This window comes from Adiantum capillus-veneris, chromosome 30 (genome assembly GCF_014529385.1).
Source record: "Adiantum capillus-veneris isolate H3 chromosome 30, ASM1452938v2, whole genome shotgun sequence".
Taxonomy (NCBI): domain Eukaryota; kingdom Viridiplantae; phylum Streptophyta; class Polypodiopsida; order Polypodiales; family Pteridaceae; genus Adiantum; species Adiantum capillus-veneris.
Genome location: NC_140960.1, coordinates 112,788,919 through 112,805,717, shown reverse-complemented (window position 1 = coordinate 112,805,717; position 16,799 = coordinate 112,788,919).

The following is a 16,799-nucleotide window of genomic DNA, read 5'->3' as shown; positions in this document are numbered from 1 at the left end:
CACTTTATCATTTTCCTCTTTCACACACACTTCTCCACTCATCATCCCCATCTCTCTCACCACTCCTCTCTGCACACTACTCACCTTCTCTTCAACCTTGAAGAATAAGAGAAACCATGGTAAACTCACACCTCCCACACCCAATTCCATTCCAAAATTGACCACCTAGTCTCATTTTTCCTCCTCCAAATTACCCATATCTATCAAAAAAACCACAAAATTCAGCCTCTTCTCTTAAAAGACAGCATCATGGTGGTTGATTACTCAGCTTCAATTACCTTGTCTCTCAAGGAAGGTCAAGAGTGGAGAAAAAATGTATCGTCAAAGCTAGTGAACCGTCAACAAGCGTCAAAATCGGCCCTACTCAAGACACTTGGAGCATCAACCTTGTAAGAAATCCACCTTTTCTTACCTCTTAAGAGTTTTTCTTCCTTATTTGTATCCTACATGGATACTCCCATTGTAAATATCCAATTCCATTTGTAAATTAATACTAACTCTACTAACACTAACCCACTATGAAAAGTCCTATCACCTCCATTTCTCTCCTCTCTCTTTCCCCACCAACTTCTTGATAATTCCAAGCAAAAGAAATTAGATAAATTGCTGAAAATCTAACCCAACCATGGTTAGGAAGTAACCCTAGCCTTCAAAATTGCTATAAAAGGAGGGTGTAGCTAGCACAAAAGGGGGAGCCATAAGCAAGAGCACTATGCTATAGCTTGAGAAGCCAAGCTCAACCTCTCTAGAAGGAGCTCTTGAGTGGAAGCTCATTGTCTTATGCATGTGCATGTGTTGTAATAGGGGATTAGCAAGGGAACTCTATGCCATTGTAAGAGAGAGAGTGATCATTCAATTGAGAGTAGGAAATCTATCATTTCTCCTACTAGTGTAAGCCCAACATTTGCTGAATCAAGGAGGGTGGATTTGGACTAAGCTTGGATATTTTGTCTCTCTTCCAACGTGAAGTAATGGACAACAATGATGCGTAAGTGTCTTGGTGTTTTTTGTTAAGTTCTTGATAGCTTGTTCTCTGGTGTTGTCATCAACCTAGCCATAAATCCCACATACTGTAAGAGGGCGACAGGGTGGAGAGGACTCCCCTGGCTTTAAGACAGTGATTGGGGTGGCTTTTCTTGTGATGTGTTGTGGTGAAATTTACGCAAGCTATGTTGAACAGATACTAATTTCACTTTGATTTGTAATGACAGATTTGTAAGAAGGTATTAATGCAACAAGCACCCCCTCCCCCTTTCTCTCTCTTTCTTAAATATATAGTTGTGTTTGCTTGATCATTGCCGATACGTTTCAAAGCAGCCCGAGCACTATCTCTCTCTCTCTCTCTCTCTCTCTCTCTCTCTCTCTCGTGTTTTAGGGTGTGAGAGTATTCCATTGGTGTTAGGGTTAGCGTAAATTCCTTGCTTGTTTGTGGGTTGCTCTAACGATTCTCCTCTTTTGCGTCCTAGTTCGCTCTTAAACTAGGTGGTGCCCCTTGTGTAGTTGGGATTTGGCTGTGGGTTTGTTGTTTTGGTTTGTGTTGTGTTGTGCCCCAGCCCCATTGAGCAGCACGGGAGCCTTGAAGGGTGTCTAGAGGCCACTCTTCTTGTTGCCCGCCCCGGACCGCCTCAAATTGGTGCCCCCACTGAGGACAGGCTTGTGTATGTTTTGTAAAGGCTCAACCTTTAGCACAATCAAGTAGTTTGCATGAATCACGAAGATTTGTATGATCCCTTCATTCCCATTGCAAGGCAAAAGGTACACATAATTGTTAGTACTAAGTTGCAATTTCAACGTGTCATTCGTAGAATTTTAGGTCCTCTTAGGTTGGCCGAGATAAACGCTTCAGTAAATCCTTTTATTTTGCCTCTCATTAGGTACGACCTTAGTTTGGACGTCTATATTTTTGTTTTGTTTTAAGCATTAGGACATGCATAGGCCATGGATAATGGCCCAGGAATAGAGGTTTTTCCCTTTCATTTTACTCCACACATTAGAATAAACGTTGCAATTAGTAGAAAGATCCATTTTCAACAACGAATGGTGTTCATGTTTGGTGCCCAAAGAGCAGGAGAAATTCTTGCATCACCAAACCCTGTCATTCTACCTCTCATCAACTACCACACTTCTTTTGATGTACATGTGTTCATTTTATTTTAAAATGAAGTGCAGCCCGGCAAAATAGTGTGTATGTTTGTTTTTTCTTTGTCCAAGTTGTTACAAGAAACAAAAAAACGATCATTTGTTCTAACTGGGAATGTGTGTGCAGTGAAAGTTCAATCCTTAGAGATCTAGCTCTATTACCAATTGAGTTGCAGGAGCAAGTAGTAAGGCGTCTCCCTCATAACAAGAGGGTGGTGAAGTTAAGACGGAAGGTCCTACGCGTGGATTCCATTTTCCTCTTGTTGTTGGGCACTAAGGAAGACCGCGCATTCATCCAACTAGTGTGTGCCCTAAGATTGGTAAATAGAGTGAAATTTGGCGTTTGGCGAGTGCATTTCATCATTGAGGAAGACTCTTCAGGAAACTTGCGGCCAGAGTTCACGCTTCATAGACTCACATTTGGAATTTTGTAGCACAAGTGGAGTCTTTAAATCTTGCGAACTTGATTGGACTTGATGAGGATGTTCTTTATGAAATTGTGAGAAGTTTGCCTCACTCCGACTGTGTGGAACTCGAAGGAAAGGAGCTCCTAGTCAATTGCTACTTTCTCAAGGCCTTCGACGAGCATGAAGATCTAGTTTTTATACAAACCGCTTGTGCGTTGGGAATTGTAGAGCAAGTGCAATTTATCACTTGGGACGTGGTTGCTCTTTTGGATCCAGAAAATGAAGTTCTAGAGATTTCTGTTTATCCCCTTAGCTTTGAAGAATTTCAACCCTTCTTAGAGCTCATCAATAGTCTACCTTTTTGTTTTGATCAAACAAATCGAGACCTTATTGAAGCTTGGATAGCTGAAGAAGAAAACCTAGAGTGGTATTTTCTCACTTCTTCATTTGCAGGCGAGTGGTTCTAAATCTCTATTGTATCCCTTATTGTAACTCCTGTTGTAATCTTTCATAATAATGGAGAGCCAACGCCAAATGTCTGGATATCCTCTTTTCTTTGGAGAGCCTGGAGAGGATGCAGAATTATTTTTAGCAAATTTCAAGATGTCTTGCCGTATCAAGAGGATAGTAACCGATCAAGAACGTGTAGAAATGTTTGAGGTGGTCCTTAGGAAAGATGCTAGTACTTGGTTTGACTCTTTGCCTGAGGAAGTTAAGGGGAATTACACAGAAGTTTTGAATCGTTTTAAGAGATACTTCTTTGATCCCCAAAACACTCAAAAACTATGGCAAGACATTGTTTCTCATAAGCAAAAAGACTTAGATGACTACTACTTGTACAAGCAAGAGTTTCTACGTCTTTGGGCTCTATGGATACGAAATGTTGCTAACCCTGGTGATGGTGCAGAATTTCTCAAGAAGGAGAGGTTCATAGCCGGACTCTTTCCTGACCTTAAGGTAAAAGTTGAGGCGGGTGCACCTGCTACTTTTGATGCAGCAGAAACTAGGGCTGCTGAGAAATATAGGAAACTCAAGTGCTTAAGGGGAGAGGTTCCAATAGAAGGTCTTAGACCCAAAGGTAAGTCACAAGCATCAACATCTAAGGAGCTTCCTGAGGTAACGGTTGAAGTGATTGAGAAGTTAAATGAATCCTTAAGCAGCCTGTCAATTCACCTTGCACAAGCCGTAGGTCCAAAGGGACAAGCAAAGAAGTCTGAAGAGCGAGACCCACGACCTAGGAGAGTCTTGCAATGTTGGAATTGCGGAGAGTCTGGACATGGGATGTATAATTGTCCTTGGCCCCGTGGAGAGCCAGGGAGACCTAACTTGAATTACCCAGTGATGAATGCAGGTGAAGGAACTGGTCAACAACCAAGGCTTCTACAAAGGCCAAATGGACCAAGACCACCTCCACAAGGGGTAGAAGGAGTTCCACCTTTGCCAGATCCAAATGTGCATGTGGTAGAGGTGACAAACTCAAATGAGGTTGACATGGAAGCAAATGGCATTAAGCGTGGCCGAGGAAAAGGTAAAGAGAAAGAGGGTGTCCTATCACAGAGTGACCATGGACAAGGCAAGAAGGCAAAGGAGACCAAGGAAGCTAAGAGGACTCGACGTCGTATCAATCTCCAAGACTTCCCTCTTGGACATGGTATGGCTCCGTACAACTTGTTGGAAGACATGAGAGGTAAGGGTCCTGATATTTCATGGCCTCAATTTCTTGCATTATGTCCACAAGTAAGGAGGGATTTAACAAGGGCAGTTAGCACTAGGAGAAAGGTAAAAGAGAGTGTGCCTGTTGTAAAAATTGCACAAGCTGAAATGAATGAGGACATTACACCGGTGCTAGACTGTTACATCAAAGGAAGATTGGTTAGGAAAGGTCTAGTGGATGGGGGTGCACAAATTTGCATCATGACAGAAGGGCTCATGCAAAGACTAGGCATGCACATCCATGAGACACCTGAGATCAAAGTGAAAATGGCAAACAATAGCAAGGCTAGGTGCGTAGGCATTTGTAAAAATGTTTTTGTGGAGGCCTTTGGCATTAAGAAGGCAGTGGATTTTTATGTTATGTCGACCAAGGGAAGTGGTTATCCATTTATCCTAGGAAGACCATGGCTAATGAAAATGCGAGCTTTGCAGGATTGGGAGAGTGGGAAATTAATTTGCAGGAATGACAATCACAAGAAGGTTGTCTTTGACATGAAGGAGCAACGCCAAGAGGAGCTCCATGAAGAGTCATCTCGAAGTGAGACGGAAGAAGATTGGACTGAAAACACTTCAGAAGAAGAAAGTAGCGGCAGCATTACTGAAGAGGAGTCCTCCATTGAAGTTATGGGGGTAAGGTTTAAGCCAAACAACCAGGAGACCTCTTCTCGAGGTTTGGAAGAGGTAGGTTCCCAAGAGAACCAAAAGGTAGAAGATGAAGGAATGTTAGAAGGTATGTTGTCTACAAGACTTACAAAGGATGAAAAAGAGGAGTTCAAATGTGTGCTAAGGAAATTTCCGAGGCTTTTTGCTAAAGACTACACCGATGTGCGTGGAGTAGATGTTGTTCAACACAAGATTGAGTTGAAGCCAGAGGCCACACCTAAGGCTCAAAAGCTACGAAGGCTAGGAGTCATTAAGGAGCAGGCTCTACTCAAGGAGGTAAGGAAGCTTCTAGCAGCAGGTTTCATTTATCCAGTGGAGAATTCAGAGTGGGTCTCTCCCGTTGTTGTCACTCCTAAGAAAAACGGCAAGTGGAGGGTGTGTGTGGATTATCGTCCACTTAATGAGGCAACAAAAAGAGATCACTTTCCCCTCCCATTCCAGGATGAGATACTAAATGAGGTAGCTGGTCATGAGAAGTACACTGTGTACGATGGTTACTCAGGTTACTTTCAAATAGGGATTGCATTGGAGGATCAATTGAAAACAACCTTTATCACTCCTTGGGGCTGTTATGCTTTTAGAGTCATGCCATTTGGTCTGACAAATGCTCCTGCAACATTCCAACGTTTCATGAATATGGTGTTTCAAGCATTCTTTGGAAAGTCAATTAGGGTGTTCATTGATGATTTCTGTATTTATAGCTCAAAATCATTGCATCTACAAAGGGTAGAAGAAGGTTTAAAGAAGCTCTACGACATGGGAGGTCAACTCAACCCCGACAAGTGCCACATAGGTGAGGATGAAGTGATCTTGCTCGGTCACAAGGTTCCCTATAAAGGCATTGAGGTGGATCCTTCAAAGGCAAAGGCTCTTATTGAGCTCCCCTCACCCAAGAATCTCAAAGAGGTCATATCATTCGTTCAAAAAGTGAAGTATATGTCACGCTTTATTCACTTAGCTTCGGAGTTGCTTCATCCTTTGCAAAAGTTGACACAACAAGTAGAATTTGCATGGTCTGATGAGCAGGAAGATTATTTTTGTAACATTAAAGTCATTTTGTCAGAACTACCAACACTCATGCCTCCTTGTTGGGAGTACACATTCTTTGTTAGCTCTAGTGTTGGAAGGGAAACAATTGGTGCTGTGTTGCTACAACAAGATCCCCACAGTACAAGGATGCGACCCATCTACTTTGCTAGTAGGGTCATGAATGCTTTGGAGAGAGACTACACAGAGGCAGAACTCATGATGCTTTCTCTCATGTTTGCGGTGAGAAAGTTTAGATCCTACCTGCTACCAAAACCTTTTGTAATTCTCACTGCAGAGAATTTGTTCCCTTGGGTGTCATCTCAAATGAATCTTAGTACTAGGATCTCAAAGTGGATTATGGACTTGCAAGAGTTTCAATACTCTTTCAAGGTAGAAGATAGTGTGCGTGCACAATTGGCAGGGATTCTCACTTATAGGGTGCATGAAAAGGAGATTAAGGTGCCTGAAATAAAGACCCTACCATTACCACCACCAAAAAGTATTCCTAATGCTTTTACCTTGTTCTTTGATGGAGCTTTTCGTCGAGCCACAGGAAAAGCAGGGGGAGGGCTAGTGTTGCTCAACCCAAGTGGAGAGGTGGTCATGAAAGAGAAGTTCAATCTACCAAGTTCAGCTAGCAACAATGAAGCAGAATACGACACACTAATTCATGGTTTGAAGATGTGCATTGGCCAAGGGATACAACGCCTCATGGTAAAGGGAGATGCACTTCTCATTGTTAAACAGATTTTAGGCATTTGGGCATGCAAGAATGAGAGCTTACGGACAAAAGTTCATGCCATTCGTAGATTGTTTAATAAATTTGAAGAAGTGCAACTATATCATATTCCTAGGAAACAGAATGAAGATGCCGATTTACTTGCACAGCAAGTAGTTACATGTGTTGAGAAAGAAGTGCAGGTCATCATTGTGGCAGCAACTGTCAAGCAACCGAGATACCAGGGATTGGAGTCATTGACTCCCATTATTAGCTACATTTTGGAGGGCGAGTTTCCACAAGACTTCACGAAGGCTCAAAAGAGGAGACTCATGAAGAAGGCAAGCGCATATCTCTTCCTAGAAGGCTCCCTCTATCAAAGAGGGAAGGATAAAGTGTGCAGAAGAGTACCAACTATCGCGGAAATTCCAGCCATTCTAAAAGGTTTGCATGAAGAGGCATGTGGTGGTCATTTTTCCCAAGAATTAACTGTGAAGAAGATTTTGCTTGCGGGGTATGTTTAGCCAAGTCTGCATGTGGATGTCCAACATTGGTGTAAAAGTTGTCACAATTGTCAGGTAAATGGGAATAGAAGATTGATTTATGGTCCAAGGCAAATCGTTCTTGCAAATGGACCCTTTGAAAAGTGGGGCATTGATGCTATGGGTCCTCTGCCTAGGACAAAAAATGGTAAACTCTACATTCTAGTGGCTGTAGACTATATGACTAGGTGGGTCGAAGCACAAAGTGTGGCAAAGGTAAATGAGAGGACAGTGAGCAAATTCGTCTACACTCACATTTGTTGTAGATTTGGCACACCTTTGGAGATTGTTTCTGATAATGGTCCAGGGTTTAGAAAGGGATTGCTCACAGAAGTCTGTGAAGAACTTCACATTCTACATCGTCACAGTACACCCTACTATCCCCAATCAAATGGTTTGGTAGAAAAAGCTAATGGTGTCATTGCAGGCATCATTAGAAAGATGGTGAAAAACAAGACAAAGTTGTGGGATGACTTCTTGGATGGTGCCTTGTGGGCGTATCGAACCACATATAGGGAAGCCACGGAGTTCACACCATTTCACTTGGTCTATGGTCAAGAGGCTTTACAGCCAATTGAGCTAAACATTCCAACAATGCGACTTCATGGCAAATCAGCACAAGATGATCAAGAAGCATGGATGGATCGACTTCTTACCTTAGCTGAGCTTGAGTGGAAAAGAGAAGCAGCATACGAGTGCTACAAGAGGAAAGCTACGCAGGCGAAGGAGAAGCTTGACAAGAAACTAAAGGACAAAGGCATCAATGAAGGAGATTTGGTGCTAAGGTATGACAATCGACTCGATAATCGTTTTGATGCCAAGTTTGAAACTAGATGGCAAGGGCCATACATAGTCAAGAAGGCTTTCAATTCAAGTTACTATCAGCTTATGGACTTGAATGGTAAAGAGCACTCCAGGAAAGTAAACGGGTATCGCTTGAAGCCCTATTTGAGTCGCCTTCTACCAAAGGATCTACCAAAGATCTGTCCAAAGGCCGCTGTCTCATGTAAGTATTGCTACATGAAGCATGAGTGTAACTCCAGCCAAAATTCTGAGGGGCCAAACAATAAAGATCTCGTCAAGGACTCTGAAGCACTCTCTTTGGAAAAGATGCTCTATGATGGTACATGAATATACCATCATCCAGGGGGAGGGCTAATGATAGCCGTTTTTCGGCTCTTTGTAATTGCCACAATGAGTTACCTCACCCTACCAAAATCACCCAAACACTGTGGCTATCCCTACCATTTCACTGTACATAGGCGTGCGTGAGTCACGGGACTTTTCCCATATCTTCTTAAAAAACCCTCAATTAGCTAGTCATTGGGCTAGTTGAGCCAAAAAAATAAAAAATAATAAAAAAATAAAAAAATAAGTATATTATGGCCCATACGTATGTAAATATTTCTTTGTATATAGGGCCTAAATAAAAGATTTTTTTCATAATTATTTTGATATTTATTTAAATATTTCTACCGAGGTGTGTGTTATTTATGCTCTGTACATTGCCTCACCATTACCACAATTTTTCTTACCATTTTTCATACTCTTTATTCCATATAGAAATATTTTCATGTAAGATTCTCTTATTTTTGGTGTAACTCCATCCCAACAAAAATCCAAAAAAACTAGTTCTATTTATGTGTATATTTTTTTCACTATTGTGATTTTTTCCTTTCTACATATATTCTCTATTACTCTCATAAATTAGACCACCAAAAATATTCATCTTTTTATGGTAGACTTATAATGAGAGAGATTTATTTTGACCCCTTTATATTTTTCCACCTATATTATTTATATTTGACATGTACATATTTTTTAGACCCCTCAATATTTGATTTTCTTAGTTGTACTATTCACTTATATCATGATCTCAAAAATATCTTCAATTATAGACCTACCAAATAAGGTCAAGGGTAGGTGGCATGCATACATGCACTATGGAGGGCTCACTCTTGGAGGTATTCAAAAGAATCATCCAAAGAAGGACCCCACAAAGACCTTTGCAGTGGAAAAAAACGGTCGGTTTTGCTGAATTTTTAAAGTTCACTTGCTCTCCGAATTTGAAAAGGTGATACAAACAAAAGTTGTAGCTCGTGGGCTGAACTTTTGCCTCAAATTTTTTCATATTTTTTTGAGCTACGAGCTGTGAGCTATGATTTTTTTAGTGGACCCCAGTTTTCCCATGCTATGCAGCCACACTCTCTCTTCCACTTTATCATTTTCCTCTTTCACACACACTTCTCCACTCATCATCCCCATCTCTCTCACCACTCCTCTCTGCACACTACTCACCTTCTCTTCAACCTTGAAGAATAAGAGAAACCATGGTAAACTCACACCTCCCACACCCAATTCCATTCCAAAATTGACCACCTAGTCTCATTTTTCCTCCTCCAAATTACCCATATCTATCAAAAAAACCACAAAATTCAGCCTCTTCTCTTAAAAGACAGCATCATGGTGGTTGATTACTCAGCTTCAATTACCTTGTCTCTCAAGGAAGGTCAAGAGTGGAGAAAAAATGTATCGTCAAAGCTAGTGAACCGTCAACAAGCGTCAAAATCGGCCCTACTCAAGACACTTGGAGCATCAACCTTGTAAGAAATCCACCTTTTCTTACCTCTTAAGAGTTTTTCTTCCTTATTTGTATCCTACATGGATACTCCCATTGTAAATATCCAATTCCATTTGTAAATTAATACTAACTCTACTAACACTAACCCACTATGAAAAGTCCTATCACCTCCATTTCTCTCCTCTCTCTTTCCCCACCAACTTCTTGATAATTCCAAGCAAAAGAAATTAGATAAATTGCTGAAAATCTAACCCAACCATGGTTAGGAAGTAACCCTAGCCTTCAAAATTGCTATAAAAGGAGGGTGTAGCTAGCACAAAAGGGGGAGCCATAAGCAAGAGCACTATGCTATAGCTTGAGAAGCCAAGCTCAACCTCTCTAGAAGGAGCTCTTGAGTGGAAGCTCATTGTCTTATGCATGTGCATGTGTTGTAATAGGGGATTAGCAAGGGAACTCTATGCCATTGTAAGAGAGAGAGTGATCATTCAATTGAGAGTAGGAAATCTATCATTTCTCCTACTAGTGTAAGCCCAACATTTGCTGAATCAAGGAGGGTGGATTTGGACTAAGCTTGGATATTTTGTCTCCCTTCCAACGTGAAGTAATGGACAACAATGATGCGTAAGTGTCTTGGTGTTTTTTGTTAAGTTCTTGATAGCTTGTTCTCTGGTGTTGTCATCAACCTAGCCATAAATCCCACATACTGTAAGAGGGCGACAGGGTGGAGAGGACTCCCCTGGCTTTAAGACAGTGATTGGGGTGGCTTTTCTTGTGATGTGTTGTGGTGAAATTTACGCAAGCTATGTTGAACAGATACTAATTTCACTTTGATTTGTAATGACAGATTTGTAAGAAGGTATTAATGCAACAAGCACCCCCTCCCCCTTTCTCTCTCTTTCTTAAATATATAGTTGTGTTTGCTTGATCATTGCCGATACGTTTCAAAGCAGCCCGAGCACTATCTCTCTCTCTCTCTCTCTCTCTCTCTCTCGTGTTTTAGGGTGTGAGAGTATTCCATTGGTGTTAGGGTTAGCGTAAATTCCTTGCTTGTTTGTGGGTTGCTCTAACGATTCTCCTCTTTTGCGTCCTAGTTCGCTCTTAAACTAGGTGGTGCCCCTTGTGTAGTTGGGATTTGGCTGTGGGTTTGTTGTTTTGGTTTGTGTTGTGTTGTGCCCCAGCCCCATTGAGCAGCACGGGAGCCTTGAAGGGTGTCTAGAGGCCACTCTTCTTGTTGCCCGCCCCGGACCGCCTCACTGGATGGGATTTTACATAAGTCAAGGGTAAATGGATTGCGTCTTAAATTATATCATGCCAGGTTGATGATGGTGGAACAAGATGAGATGTCTGCAGAACAAGTAAGGTGTGTGAAGGATGAGGAGACTTGTGACACTGCGAGTCTCATATCTCTTTTTGCATCATTTTTCACTATTACCAGTACCAATGTTTTTTTTCTATAATAATGAGGAGTCGGTAGCGCGTAAAACTTCTCGAGGAAGCTATCCGCGGGCCAACGACATGAGGTAAGCAGGTGCGTCAGATGGCATCTAGTGGCGTCAGGAGGTCGAATGGAGTCAATATTTGCACGTGGATAAGTATGGACACAACGTGGGTGTTTTCTTGTGATAATTATGCAGAAAGGTCATCATGGGGGGCCACTTCACATGGTGGTGGGATGCATTATTGAAAAAAGCTGAGTGCCAGGTGTGCGGATGATGCAAAAGGGTGACAACTATGCACTGCGAGGTCAGTTTTTGGCCTGTTCGGGGTCCGTTTGAGGTCATCTAAAAGGCCAAGGGTGCCCAAGTAATAAATCTAAGTGTGGGAACTAAAAAATGAGAGAGAAGACCAGAAAAAAAGGTGGAGAAGAGAGGAGGAACAGCCGCAACTGTGTTTTTGGGGTTTTTGGAGCCTGTTTTGGCCGTAAACTGCTCATCCGAGGTCGGATTTGAGCACTTTTACATTGTAGAGTGGGGTTTTGGGCCGTTCTGGACGCGATGGCGCTGTCCATTTTGCCAAATTACTCACTCTTTTTCTGCTATTTTGGCTGTGTAAGTTTCTCCTATGAGCGAAGCTTCTGCTCCAATTTGTGATTGTATCTTGGATCTTTTACCCATATTGTGTGAGCTATTTGCCCCATTGGTGTTGTCCCAAGCTCTATTGTATCTAAACATAAAAAATTGTCCTCTTATGAGCTGAGTTTTTTGGGTGTGTGTGTGTGTGTGTGTCTCTCTCTATGTGGAGTGGGCCAACGGGTAGTCTCTCTCCTCTCACTCCATCGGTGTGTTCCCTATCTCGGCCAGATGGATTGTGTAAGCCGAATGGTGCCCCATAGTGTGTGTGTGTATCATCCCAAGAGTGTGTGTCGGGTCATTATAGAGGCTTTGTGTGTGTTTTCATCCCGCTCACACCGTCCTTGGCTTTGTTGATCCTCGCGACACACTGCAAGGGGGGTTAAACTTTAGACACTTTGTGCTTGACTGCTGCTAACCTCCGTGCCGCACTACCAGGAGTAACTTAGGATGTGCAATTAGAGTTTTTGTATCTAGTTGTTGCGACCATCGAGTCGCACTACAGGGAGGAATTAGCTATCTTACATCCTTTCTTCCTGGTTGTTGCTGACCATTGCATCGCACTTCAGGAAGATTGGGTTTTATAGATTATTCGTCTCTATCTGTTGTTGACCACCGTGTCGCACTGCAACAGGGAGGGGTTTAGGATTTTTAAATCCTTCGTTCTTGGATGTTGTTTACCATCCCATCGCACCACAAGAAGATTGGATTTGATAGATTCTTTGTCTCTATCTGTTGCTGACCACCGTGTCACACTACAGGGAGGGGTTTAGGGTTGTCAAATCCTTTGTTTTTGGTTGTTGCTGACCATCACGTCGCACTGCAAGAATATTAGATTTAATAGATTCCTCATCTCTGGTTGTTGTTAACCACCGAGGGGTTTAGGGTTTTTGTTCTTGGCTGTTGCTGACCATCACGTTGCACTACAAGAAGATTGGATTTAATAGATTCTTTGTCTATGGTTGTTTCTGACCACCATGTTGCACTGCAAGGAGGGGATAGATATCATACATCCTTTGCTCCTAGCTGTCGCTGACCATTGTGTCGCACTACAGGTTGATTGGATTTAATAAATTTCTTGTCTCTAGCTATTGCTGACCACCATGTTGCACTGTAGAGAGGGGTTAGGTATTTTAAATTCTTCGTCCCTGATTGCTACTGATTGCTACTGATTACCACGTCGCATTGCAGGGAGATTGCTGACCACCATGTTGCACTGTAGAGAGGGGTTAGGTATTTTAAATTCTTCGTCCCTGATTGCTACTGATTACCACGTCGCATTGCAGGGAGATTGATATTATACTCTTTTTTGTCTCGAGCTGTTGTTGACCACCACGTCGCACGGCATGAAGGAATTATATATGTTTATTTCTTTTGTTGTTAGTTTTTATTATTGTAAATGAAATGTTTTTGTCTAGAACTATTTACAATCATATATGTCATATCTATTCTAGATCTATCTTACTTATATTTGCTTCATGTATTTTCAGACTTCAGTCATGGTAGAAACAAAGTTAACGCGTCAGCATCGCAAAATCATTTATGATGATCTAGGTTTATCTCTTTATGGAGCTTCAGACGATCATTTGCGTCGGGCATTTGATCCACTGCAGGCAAAGCTCGATGATTTTGTGATTGAACTTGTGGAACAGTGTTGGCTGAAAATGTGCAGTGCATTCCCTATTTCATTTGACCCAGCTGTGCGCACTAATGGAGTAATGCATAACACAGTAACACAATTATTGGGCCAGGTCACTAGAAGCTTTGAGAGTATGGTTCATCCAAAAATCAAAGCCATACCTGGAATCAAAGAGTGAATGCAGCTTGTGGCATATCTACATTCAGAATTGAAGAGCAAGGATAAAGTTGAAGGCTCTTCAAAACATCCTAGGACAAAAGAGAATGTGCCTCCTCCTTCAGGTGCCAAGCCCTTAGCTATACACCTGGATGATACTACATGTCCTCGTGTCCTACACTTACTTGGGGAACAATCTATCTTTCACTTGCAAGCACCCCAATTAGGAGAAGGACGTTTTGCAAAAAAAAAGTTTCAGTCGTCCATCCTCTCTTCAAAGATCCTGTCTATGTGGAAAAGATCCACAAGGACTAGATAGGAAGCAAGCCAGCATTACAAACAATGCTAGAGGAAGCAACTACTACTACTGTTCAGCATCGTGGTATGATATTGCACCGTGCTCTTGTTTGTTATAGCAAAAGGCCTATGTTGATCTTCAAGCTTTGGAATGGAGGTCACCTTGAGAAATGGATTCAGGATGGAAGCAAGAATGCAATTAGAGAGTTTCAACACACATCTGGAATTGTACAACAGTTCATAGAAAAAGTTTTGTCGATTTGAACAGCTCTTCTGCAGAGACAATGAAATTCGTGCATAGTCACGACTTCATTCACAACAATTTATACATTAGAAATATCCTACATTTTGGCGAGTGAGCAGTGTATGCTGGGATCGCGTACTGGGGACAAAGTACACCATCAAAAACTTTGGCAAAATTTTCCAAGCTGCCAAATCTCAACCCTCAAACTAGAGCTCAATTCGAGCGAGATTATCCATGGACTACTCTTGAAAATATTAACACCAATCCTCCTCCTTCCACCAAAGCATCTGATACATGTAGTCTCTCATATATTCTTAGATGCTTGGTTGCGTGTATTCCAGAGCCCTCTAAGGTTCTCAAGCGCAAATTTTTATGAACTGTAAACAAACATCTTGCCAGTGGAAAATTATCCAAACCCTTAGATAGGCGTAAAATATGGGATTTAAGCCTTTGTTTTAATGGAGCCCATAATTTTGGCTATCATGTTGTAACCGAATCGGGCTTGAGGCCTGTTGATGATTAGACCAGTAATAATATTTTTTGTCATTAATTGTGTGCAATGTGTGGTGATATTTCAAACTAGATCTTTAATCGTATTTTCAGTTACATCTTTAAAGTTCTTCAAGTTAGGGTTTTAAAGTATTTCAAGTTGGATCACCAAAATCTTCTAAACCATCTCTCTTTTCTAAGCGCAAAGGCTTCACTCATTAGAGTTTATTGTTTTGCATTTTAGGTATGGAAGATATTTCTCCCGACCAGAATGCACAGCAACCTAATGATCCTTTGCTTAATGGCGCATTGGAACAACAAATTACAAAGAGGAAGAGATTTGGGTTGCTCAAGGAGATCTTAGCGCTTTGGCTGCGTCCCAAGAAGACCAATCAGAACTTCAAGGGGATCCACTAAATTACAAGCAATACAGATAGCTAAGCCCAAATCATTTTGTAGGCAATCCAGTATTTCAAGTTAGGGAAATGCTAAGGCTTTCGCTTCCTTGAAAGTTTCAGATTTGCAACACATTGTTTTCACGAGAAATATTCTTTCAAGATTTATCCAAGTATACAAACCGCCACGAAATAATAATCAAGTGGAAATGTACTTTGGTAACAATGCTATTGTTATTATGTAATGCGGCTCAAAGTAGATTGGAATGATCGTCCCACTATAGGAGTCATCAGCAAAGGACCCCCAAGGGAGAAGATTCATGCACAAGAAGCCAACCAAGAAGACCCTCCTCGCAAGAGAGGCTACACATATTTGCCCAAAGAAACCATAGTCATTGTGTAGCTCGCAACCCAAGGCGGATTTGGTAAGTCAAGGAGAGAGACCCAACCATGCTGCATGCTTGTATAGCAGAGCTAGAAAGAAAGCTGGTACGAGGCAAGATATAAGCCTGTTATCGAAGAAGAGATAGGCAATCCAGATCCAAGAGATTCATTCGGCAATTTAAAATTTTGTGTATCTGATCTTTTAGGGGATCCAGTCCATGATTTAAATTAAATCTCTCAAACAATAATAAGCTCTTTTTGTATCTTAAATCTCAAGATTTGTAACTAAAACCTCTTTTTGATATGTAAATCTCTATTTGTTGGAATAAATGAACATGTCGGATGTTGTTGCAATTGTGTATGTTTTATTCTCTCTCCCTCCCTCTTTCCGACAATGATAGAAAGAAGACGGAGAGAAAGAGAGACAATGTGTGTGTGTGTGTGTGTGTGTGTGTGTGTGTGAGAGAGAGAGAGAGAGAGAGAGAGAGAGAGAGAGAGAGAGAGAGAGAGATTGTGAAGCTAAACTCCACACAACTTTTGGATTACAAAATTAATTGAGAATATAGTACAAACTTTATAGCTCATCAATCCCCTCAATCACAGGCACCATGTCATCAATTTCTTTGACATTTGAACGTTTTGGATTAATATCTTCCAAGTCCATTCCATGTCATCATCGTAGTTGAGCTCATTTGCAATTGCTTTGTGTGTTTGAAAGTGTCCAAAGCTTTTTTCTGTGGCTCATGTAGCTAAATTTGCTGGCTTATGCATAAGTTTCATGTTACAAAATACATACACCAAGTCCGCAACTCGTTTAGGACTTAATTGATTTTTTTTTTAGTATCCAAGAAAGTAAATAAAGACAAATTTCTTTCACATCTACCACTTAAGGCGGCAACATATTACAATACTCTCACAACCACATGTTGAAGTTTCACTTTTTCTCCATTGTACTCTTTCCACCAAACTGGTGCGTTCATCGTCTTGATAGCATCTATATGCCAAGGATCCCCAAACATTCCTTCTTTGCTAGTATATGCCGTCTTTTTTGTGTATGCCACCTGTCCATCGACATTGCCTAATAGTTGTGCACACACTATCTTGAAATCATTGATCACTTCATTGTTTGAAGATTGATCGTGCATCTAAAACTTGGGATCTAAGATGAACCCTGCTCCATGTAAAGGAGTATGCATCTACTCCCATCGTATTTTGACAAACACATCATCGGATTTCTCTTTTCTTGCATAAGATGTACAATCTTTTAACTTGCAAGAGGCTTCATGCATGTAATAGTAAACCCGTCCAAAGATAGAGGCTTCTTTGTTCACTAA